The sequence below is a fragment of the Xenopus laevis genome, chromosome 1S, assembly GCF_017654675.1.
Source record: "Xenopus laevis strain J_2021 chromosome 1S, Xenopus_laevis_v10.1, whole genome shotgun sequence".
In the NCBI taxonomy this organism is placed as follows: domain Eukaryota; kingdom Metazoa; phylum Chordata; class Amphibia; order Anura; family Pipidae; genus Xenopus; species Xenopus laevis.
This window is the reverse complement of record NC_054372.1, coordinates 68,551,244-68,560,880: the sequence shown is the minus strand read 5'-3', so window position 1 is coordinate 68,560,880 and position 9,637 is coordinate 68,551,244. Positions and strand designations below refer to the sequence as shown.

General features: G+C 39.3%; 1 long non-coding RNA gene across 1 annotated transcript; it reads left to right on the top strand.

Moving 5' to 3' along the window:
• The first annotated feature begins 2,260 nt into the window (after positions 1 to 2,260).
• Positions 2,261 to 9,377, top strand: LOC108706760. Its single transcript, XR_001934144.2, has 3 exons — positions 2,261 to 2,527; positions 7,165 to 7,294; positions 9,008 to 9,377. It is a non-coding gene; the product is annotated as an uncharacterized LOC108706760 (long non-coding RNA).
• The last annotated feature ends 260 nt before the right edge of the window (positions 9,378 to 9,637 follow it).

Here is a 9,637-nt window from a genome sequence, read left to right as displayed (position 1 = left end):
CATAGTGATATAGGGATTTTTCTCATACTGTTGGTGTTGGGCCTATTTATCACAGATCCAGGGATCATGGATCAGTTTCAGTACATCAAAATAGAGGTGTTGCCTAATGCCAAAGAGCAAATGCCCTTCAAATGGGAATTTCAACAAGTCAACAACCCAAAACACACCAGTAAATGAGAAACATCTTGGTTCCAGACCAACAAGACATTATGGAGTGGTCAGCCGAGTCCCCAGACCATAATCCAATAGAAAACTTGTGGAGTGACATCTTGTTTCTGAGGCAAAACCAAGAAATGCAGAAGAATTGTGAAATGTAACAGGTGCCAGAAGTTGGTCGACTCCATGCAACACAGATGTGCAGCAGTTCTCAGAAATGTTGTTTACATAACTAAATATTCAGTGATTCAAAGGAAAGCAAAATATTGAAATGTTTTTCAGTTTATACAGTGAATGTTTGTTTGTACAGAAGAATGCAGACAATTTTTTTGAATAGCTTAAAGGGGTGGTTCATCTTCAAACAACTAGTTGTTTTCAGATAGATCACCAGAAATAACGACTTTTTCCAATGACTTTCTATTTTCTACGTGTGACCGTTTTTTCTGATATTGAATTGTAAAGTATCATTTTTTATCTTCTGAAGAAGCCCTATGAAGTTGCGGTCACCGATCCTGTAAACTGTTCTAAATGGATATATTTAGTTGATACATTTCTTATCTTTGTCCCTGCTGAGCAGAATCTCTGGGTTTCATTACAGGCAGCTGTTAGACTTGATACAATAGTTGATAATACTCCAGAGATGCTGCTGAGAAATGGATCAACTACATTTTGCAAAATTGTAACAGTTTAGAATCTGCACCTGAATTACTGAGCTGCCAGACTCAAACACCATAGACCCGAACATTCAACTTTAAACTTAGACTTTTGAAATAAATAATGGAAAGTAATTGAAATAAAGTCTTTATTTCTGGGGAACAATCAAAAAACAACTGAATTGAAAAAGGTGTTTGGAAGGTGAACAACCCCTTTAATATTCGATTTTCTTCACTTTCTGTGAATTAACACAAATGAATCAAATTTTTCTTCATGTTTCAATTTGGAATAGGATGTGCAGTGTTCCCAAAGCATTTCCGTGTATGGAAATAAAAGCTATTCTAAGGATTTTGAACTTTATTAACTGTTTTAAACACACTGATATTATTCTGAACACAACTGTAACTTAAGTACGTTTCTAGGCAAGTCACAACAGTTTTTGTGTGCTACGCGAATTGAATAAGTTTTGATTTTTTTTCTGACATGGTGATTTTCTCCCGAACGTTACTTTGAGCCCAGGACAGTCCCCCCTCTCCCCACTGATGCTCCCACCTCCTGATTTGACTATAGTCAACCTTTAGTTACACAGTCACAGTTCATAATGAGAATATTGCATTCTCTGGCTTTTAATGGAAAGTCCATCTTCTCTGCTGCCAAAAGGAGAGCGATATTGACAATGTGAATAATCTGTATTAAATGCTGCATTACAGTAACCTATGATGTCATTCATGTGTATATTTGTTTGTGATCACTTGCTCATTCTTTCGAATTTGCCTTCTAGTCAACCTCATCTAATATATATCTTTTTGTAGCATAACGAATAAAGCTGAAGAGTGTGAACTAGACTGTCCCCCTACAAAGAGATTTCAGTTGTCCCTAAAACGGGCCACCAACGGGAAAAAGTGCCTTGATACAGTAGAATGAGAGACAATAAGAATTAGGTGCCCTCCCATAGCCTTAATCCTAACATAATGCATTGGGTGAGAGAAAGCAATGTGTCTGTCTGTTCTTGTTTTTCTGCTTGTAGTTGAGCATGAATGCAGGCCAGCTCCCATGTTGCCTGCCTGTATTTCCTGCAGGGGGCAGTTGCTTAGGTAACCAGCATTCCCCCAGCTCTTCAAGAAGCACACAAAGCTGCCTGGTTACTTTTCCTCACTATTGTTTACAGACAAGTGTTACAAAACTAAAGCTGGCCATAGACGCAAAGATCTCATCGTACGAATCTAGGATTCGAACAATTTTTGGAACGTGTGTGGAGTCCCGTCATTTTTCGTCCGGCTGAGATCTGTCGTTTGGTTGATCGGACAATTTCTGTCGGCTGCCGATAATATTGCTGCGTGTATTGCCGATCATACGATTTTTAGTGGGAGACTGTCATTAGCTTTGTCTATCGTACGATTGCTGTCAGGGTCAGAACATCGGCTGATCTGAATGGTAAGACTTTGATCTGAATGGTTAGTGGCAGGTCGGGAGATGAGAAAGTCCGATCGTACATTGATTCGTACGATCGGATCTTTGCGTCTGTGGCCAGCTTAAGAGCCATTTGGAACTGATATGTGCATATTCAGTGCTGCTAGAGATTTAACAAAATACAAGCAAGTCTAATTCTGCAAACAAAGCCGTGGATGTAAATCTATCATGTGCCAACAGTGGATGCCTCCTTTGTTGTCACAGAGTGAATACAGAAGACTGATGCATTTTATCACCAATTAAGTAGGTAAGGTGCATTGAAAAGCTTCAGCGTGCAGCCCATAATTCAGTCTGCTGTTACGACTAGTGAGAAACAATATCTCCTGTTTGTAGCCTCTGACAACTCACTGCTAAGCTGTGTTTAAAGAGTTTAAATGTAAATTCCTTGTGCCTGAGCTTGACTAGTTTACAATATATGGCAACAAGAAAATGGGATTTTTTAAACAAATGTATAAGAAATGCATATACAGTATGAGCGTGTCGGACTGTGTGTGTCATTTTATACAAGTGTTTATACGAATTTACAGCCAGTGGAAGTGCAGACGAGGATTCTTCTGTAAAAAATATAAATATCTAAACACAGACACCTACATACCATAGTAATGGAGGGCACACAATAAAAACCTACTGCATGGGTGTCAAGTGGTAGTTCAGCAAGCACACCCACAGCAATAATTCAGCACTTACAGGACTTGCTTAAAAAAATTTAAAAATCATTTTTAATTGTGCAAAACCAATATTTCAGTCACATATTCAGACCTTCTTGAAAAGATTTTTTAAGCGATTCCTGTGAGTGCTGAGTTATTGCAGAGGACATATATATATATATATGTATTAGGGATGCATTAGCAGGATTGAGCCGAATCCATCTGCCTGGCCAAACCCAATCCTTATTTGCATATGCAAATTAGCGGTGGGGACGGAAATCGCGTGACTTTGTCACAAAACATGGAAGTAAAAATGTTTTCCCCTTCACACCCCTAATTTGCATATGCAAATTAGGATTCTGTTCGGTATTCAGACGAATCTTTCACAAAGGATTTTGGGGGTTCGCCTGAATCCAAAATAGTGGATTCGGTGAATCCCTAATATGTATGTATGTATGTATAAGTAGAAAGATCAGCACTCTGTATTGTGAAACATATGTTTATTCTCAATCACTGTGCATTTAGAATAAACATATTATTTCGCAATTCTTCTACCAGTGTGTGTGTGTGTGTGTGTATATATATATATATATATATATATATATATATATATATATATATATATATAATCAGCTGTGTGTCAGCACTCTAAGCACTGTAACTTGATATATATATTAATATAAAACAAATATGAGCTCGGAACCCAGTGTGCCATTCTCTACCCAGGCATTAACTGCGATTGTTTTAGCTAGCACTATACTTTGTTTTACATGATATGCTACCTTAAGTTACACTGACGCATTCTTTGCTGTGATTACTTGATGTTTTTATGCTTTATGTATTTTTTTTTCTTATGCTTTGATTTCTCACCAGTTATCTTCAATTGTCTCTAACTTCTGCCACTCTATTATGGTTTTTGTTTTAATCACTACTGCTGTGTGTGTGCTATGTAGTGTAAGTTTTTTAGGTGTTACTATAGTAACAGCCTCATTTTCCCAACATTTCACTTGGAGGAGGGTTTTTAAGGGTAGGACTCCACGGGCGATTTCTGCAAGATTCAACACACTGCGTCTGCATCCGATAGTCGTGTCACATCGGATCAACGCTGCAACACCATCCAACAATGCTATTACTTACCTTGCACACTTCTGTTTGTCTTTCCCTGTGGAAGATCTCAGTTTGTAATCGAAACATTGGAAATTTTTGTTTGCAATAAATCACTTTAAGCAGTTCCTGTTGAATGCAATGCTGTGTTCCTATCTATCTCTATCCATCTATCTATCTATCTATAGAGAGAGAGAGAGCGAGAGAGAGATCCAATAGTGACAGCACTCCACGGACAATAAGCAAAAAAATAAAAAAGGTTAAATTAAAGCAGGTTTATTATCGCCAACGTTTTGGTTCTATACTTGAACCTTCATCAGGGAAAGGAATAATAACAGTGCACAAGATGCCGCTTTATACAAAGTCTTTTTGACGCCAAAACACCGTGTCAGGGAACAAATGGTTAAAACAAATATCACTCTTTCCTAACAGTCGGCTCATCCCCTGGGTAGAATTACGGACCATATGCCAAAATTTGCTGCCTGTAGCAGCAAGAACCCCATACTGTATGCGTAACCCGTCCTGCGTATACTAGAGCTGGACCGGAACTTTCGTTAGCTCCGAGCAGAATAGTGAGCGAGTTCAGGGACGCGTTGCCTAGCAACCGCTTGGAACGTCTGTTTTTGCGCACAACACCAAGCCTGCTGTGAAGGCTGACCATGACCCCCTTTTTTTGACCTAGTGTTTGCCCGTGTGAATGAACTGTGAGTGCCGGAGCATATGCGTACTTAGAACAGCAAGAGGGGGCATACTTTGGTCTGACAGGGAACACGCTCTGCTAATTAAAGCTGAATAGCCAAAGCTGCGGGTGTCTGAAGATATACTGCTTCGCCTTCTTGCCTAATGCCCACATAGATATACTAGGTATTGTATCTAGACATACACGTGTCTCAAGTGGGGGAGAGAAAATGTGAGCTGGACCCTGGGGGGGGGGCAGACCAATAGAAGGAAAGGAAGAGTGAACTGTTATCAACTATGTAACATGTTAACACTGCACAAAGGGTAACGAAAAGTCACAAATTAGCACATTACGACACACAAGAAGCAGCCCAAGGGTAATGTCTCATTAAGGCTACGAGGGGCCACAGTGTCAAGTTTGTAGATCCATCTGGTTTCCCTTCTTAGAAGAGCTTGGTCTCGGTTGCCACCCCTATCTAGAGGGGGCTACAGCGGAAGGTGGGCAGTGAGTGTCTTTTTAGCAGAAAGAGCTTGGCCACCAGTTGGAGAGCCTTGCCTTCCTTCAGGGCTTTACTGATTGCAGACCTATGGTTGCCGATGCGTTCTTTTTGAGTGGCACAGGTCTTACCGACATAATACAGGCCACAGGGACACTTGATTATGTAAACCACAAAGGATGACGTGCAGCTTAACCTGTGCAGAATTTTAAATCTTTTACCAGTGTGGGGATGTGGAAAATCTGTGCCCATGAGTAGGCACCTACAAGTCACACAGTCAGGGCATTTGTAGCAGCCCAATTTCTTCTGTGCAGATAACCAATTTGTTTCAGTTTGTGCAGATCTTATCAGGTCAGTGCACACCAGTAGATCCCTCAGGCTTCGGTCTCTTCTGTAGCCCATAAGTGGTTTGGGGGCTTGTTGCAAGGACAGTGATTCGCCAATGTTCAGCATTGGCCAATTTTTCTTAATGCTAGAAGATAAATGATGGGAGGCAGATGAATAGGTGGTGGTAAAAATCAAAGGGTTAGTACAGTTAGCTGTATTAGATTTATCCATCAGTGTTGATGATTGTGTATGCTGTAGAACCCTTTCCAGTTGTTTAGTTAGTAAATCCTCTGAATATCCTCTCTCTAGGAACCTATTAAACATTTCTTGTGTTTGTAGCAGGGCTGTTGCACTTGAACTGTTGTTACGAATAACATGAAGGAATTGTGAGTATGGTATCCCCCTAATCGTGGCAAGGAGGATACAACCTGCACAACAGACCGAATAGCGACGTCTGGATTAGATATGAAAGAGGGAAAACATCATGAGAGGGAATAAGGGGTGTTGTGGACAAATTCACAAAAATTGCTAGTTTTACAGTGCTATACATGCAGAAAAAGTAATGTTTGGTGTATCTAGTATAGGTAAATTTTAAACAACTGGACTTGCTGAGTAATTATTGAAGACGTTTCACTACTCATCCGAGCAGCTTCTTCAGTTCAACTGACTGGAGTTCAACTGACTGGTGTGGGAAGTTGTCGTTCTTTAAACTCTTCCAATAATCCAATCACAATGGCACATTGTAACTCTTCAGTGAAGTGACACCTGAAATTCACATCTGTGTAGTTACTGATAGGATTACCAATGTGTCATGCAATGCCTAGAAACAGGTGTTACTTGTGAGAGTTGCATGAATGGATGTGAAGTGTTCTGAAACTGCCGGGGTACAGATGTAAGAACAGCATTGTATGTAGTAGACAGGTGGTGTAGAAGGCCGCCTCTGTTCATGGATGGTTTCTCCACCTTGACATGAATCACCTCTTTCACGTCTCGTTCAAACCAGCGGTCTTCTTTATCCAAGAGTTGGACCTTACTATCTGCAAAGGAGTGTCCCTTTTCTTTTAAGTGTAGAAAGACAGCAGTTTTTTCTTTAGGTGATGGATCCTTACGGTGTACCAGTTTTTGTCTCAGTGTGTTGCTAGGTTTTAAAAACACAAGGACATGGTGTTTGTTGAAAATCCTCCTGAGTTTCTCTGACACTCCAGCTACATATGGGATGATCAAGTGGATGGTGGGAATCGAACAACAGATATTGATCCCTATGAGTAGGTTTCCTGTATACTTCCATTTTCAAGTTGGAAATGCAGGTTTAGTAAAACATCTTGCCCGCAAAAGATCTTTTTAAATTCTCTCCAGCTAGATTTAGAGTTTTAAACAGATTGTAGCCTAGGAGTTATGTGTCAGTAACACTTCTCTACTATCAGACCAAAGGTTTCCCTGTTGCTATATAACTCCTTTTATTGCCTTGACTGAATACCTTCCCTCCCTTGCAGTGTCGTCAAAAACCAATGTATTGTACAAATCATCTTTATATTTCTAATGAATAAACAATATTGTATATTACATTGGAATATTTATATGGATCACTGGAAATGTCATAAGTTAAGCAAAGCCATGTTTCATTTTCTCAGATTTTCCCAGGAAATTAGAGCAAAATTGCAAAACTTTTCCAAAGATAACTCATCGCAATCCAAGAAAGTAAAAAATCACAAAAAGGAAAAAGAAGATTATGCAATAGAAAATAAGCCTGTAATATGCCAGGTAAGTGAATTAAAAAAACGGGGGACTGTCATTTATAAATGATGGGCTGTTTTGTGCTTAGCCTTAAATTCTCTTTTTGAATTCCACTTGTTATCACAGTCATAACCCATATTTTAGTCATATACCAATTTATAGGCTTTCCCATGTAATGTGAATAGCCCAAGGTATTGGGGCACGTCTAGAAAATCTTTTTGGAAGGTTGCATTGACACAGTTTGTATTTATTAGGAATGCCCCTGTTTTTTTTTCATGATCTGGGAACTTTAGTATACCACCTTCTTTAATTATAAGGCAGGAAGATGAAAAGTGAAAAACACACAACTTAATAATAATACACATGAGTGCATGAGTAATACACATGAGTAATACTCGTGTATTGTTGAAATTTATTCATAGAATAACGTTTGAATAAATGACATGTTTTCCAAAAACTCAGTTTTTAACTTGACATAAGTGACCAACTGCTTGATTGTTTGCTTTGCCTTTCCAAAATCCAATCTACCTTGCTATCTATACAGATAAGATTTGCTCAAAGGATGCATTGATATTTTGTTGTGCGGTGTTAAAATGAACCAAATATACACACGAAAACCCCAAACCAGCGTATACCTCTGCACTTACTGCTGTTCCAACCACATTTCATCCCAAAACTGCTTTACTGTCTTCTGCCATGGAAAAAATGCTATATTTAATCTGATTACCATTCTTGAATACCTTCATAGTGTCTCCCTGTATGATAGAACACTGGTACATACAGTGCAGTGCAAATACAGTTGAATCATGCTCCCTTTGTAGGCTCAAATTATTTTATATACTGTATTTGGAGGGCCATAAATATCAGCCGTTCTTATTCTGATCTCTTCATTTCCTGTTCAGAACATTGTTGTGGCATCCTTTATCATTTATGCCAGTTAGGATGATTAAATATCAGCCAGGTGGCAAGTTTAGCAGGAGAGAGTGTGAAAATTACAAGAGCAGCTCATTGTTCCCAGACATATCAGGAGCCAACACACCAGAACAGCTGAACCATGGCAACATATTGTTATTTGCATGTAAGTGCATGTATTCTCAGCATGAGAGAACGTTCAGTATTTAAAGGGATACTGTCATAGGAAAAATTAATAGTGCTGCTCCAGCAGATTTCTGCACTGAAATCTGTTTTGAGCAAACAGATTTTCTATATTTAATTTTGAAATCTGACATGGCGCTAGACATATTGTCAGTTTGCCAGGTGCCCCCAGTCATGTGACAGGTGATTTGATAAACTTCAGTCACTCTTTACTGCTGAACTGCAAGTTGGAGTGATATCACCCCTCCCTTCTCCCCCCCAGCAGCCCATCAGCAGAACAATGGGAAGGTAACCAGAAAACAGCTCCCTGGTAGATATAAGAACAGCACTCAATAGTAAAAATCCATGTCCCACTGCAACACCTTCAGTTACATTGAGTAGAAGAAACAGCCTTCAGAAAGTAGTTCCATCCTGAAGTGCTGGCTCTTTCTGAAAGCACATTACCAGGCAAAATGACCTGAGATGGCTGCCTACACACCAATATTAAAACTAAAAAAAATTAATTTTTTGTCTTAGGAATGAAAATTTTACATGGTAGAGTGAATTATTTGCAGTGTAAACAGTGTAATTTAGAAATAAAAACATCATCATAAAAATTAAGACAGAATCACTTTAATATGCCACTGCTTTATCTGATTTCTGCAGGACTGCAGTTTTGACTCAAAAACAAGAGAGTTAAAGCCTTCCTAAGTGAAAATAATGAAAGCTGATTTGGAGAAGGGAGAGAAGACCCACACATTTTCCAATAGCTCTTACAATAGTGGGACGAACCAGAATTAGATGACGCCACATATCGCATTAAAGGAGACTAGTAACTGTCTGGATCTTCACAACAGTGCTGGGATAATTCCGCCAATTAGCTACAACTTGACTGCCATATTCCCTTAAATGAACTCCAGTGCAAATACTGCCTCTAGTATAGGGCATGTTAATTTCAGGTAATAAATAAAAACCTTGTGTGACCCTTCTGTGTAGGACTGTTGCCTTTGTTTCCCTCCCATCACAACTCTCCCGTAGCCTTATTCTCATCTAACAGTCTTTTCTATATTATTATTTTTGTAACCACTTTAGTAAACATGGTTTGAGTTCATAAATACATGTGAAAAATTACCCCTCAATTCAGTGGCAGAGTGAGACAGCACTGCCACCCCTCTGCATAAAAATCTTCAAAAGGGCCCATTGCAATAAGAGACTTAACCCACTAATGCCATTAGAAATCACGGGGCCCCGTACAACAATATATTTGGGGGCCCCAAACCCCACCCCAGATCCCAC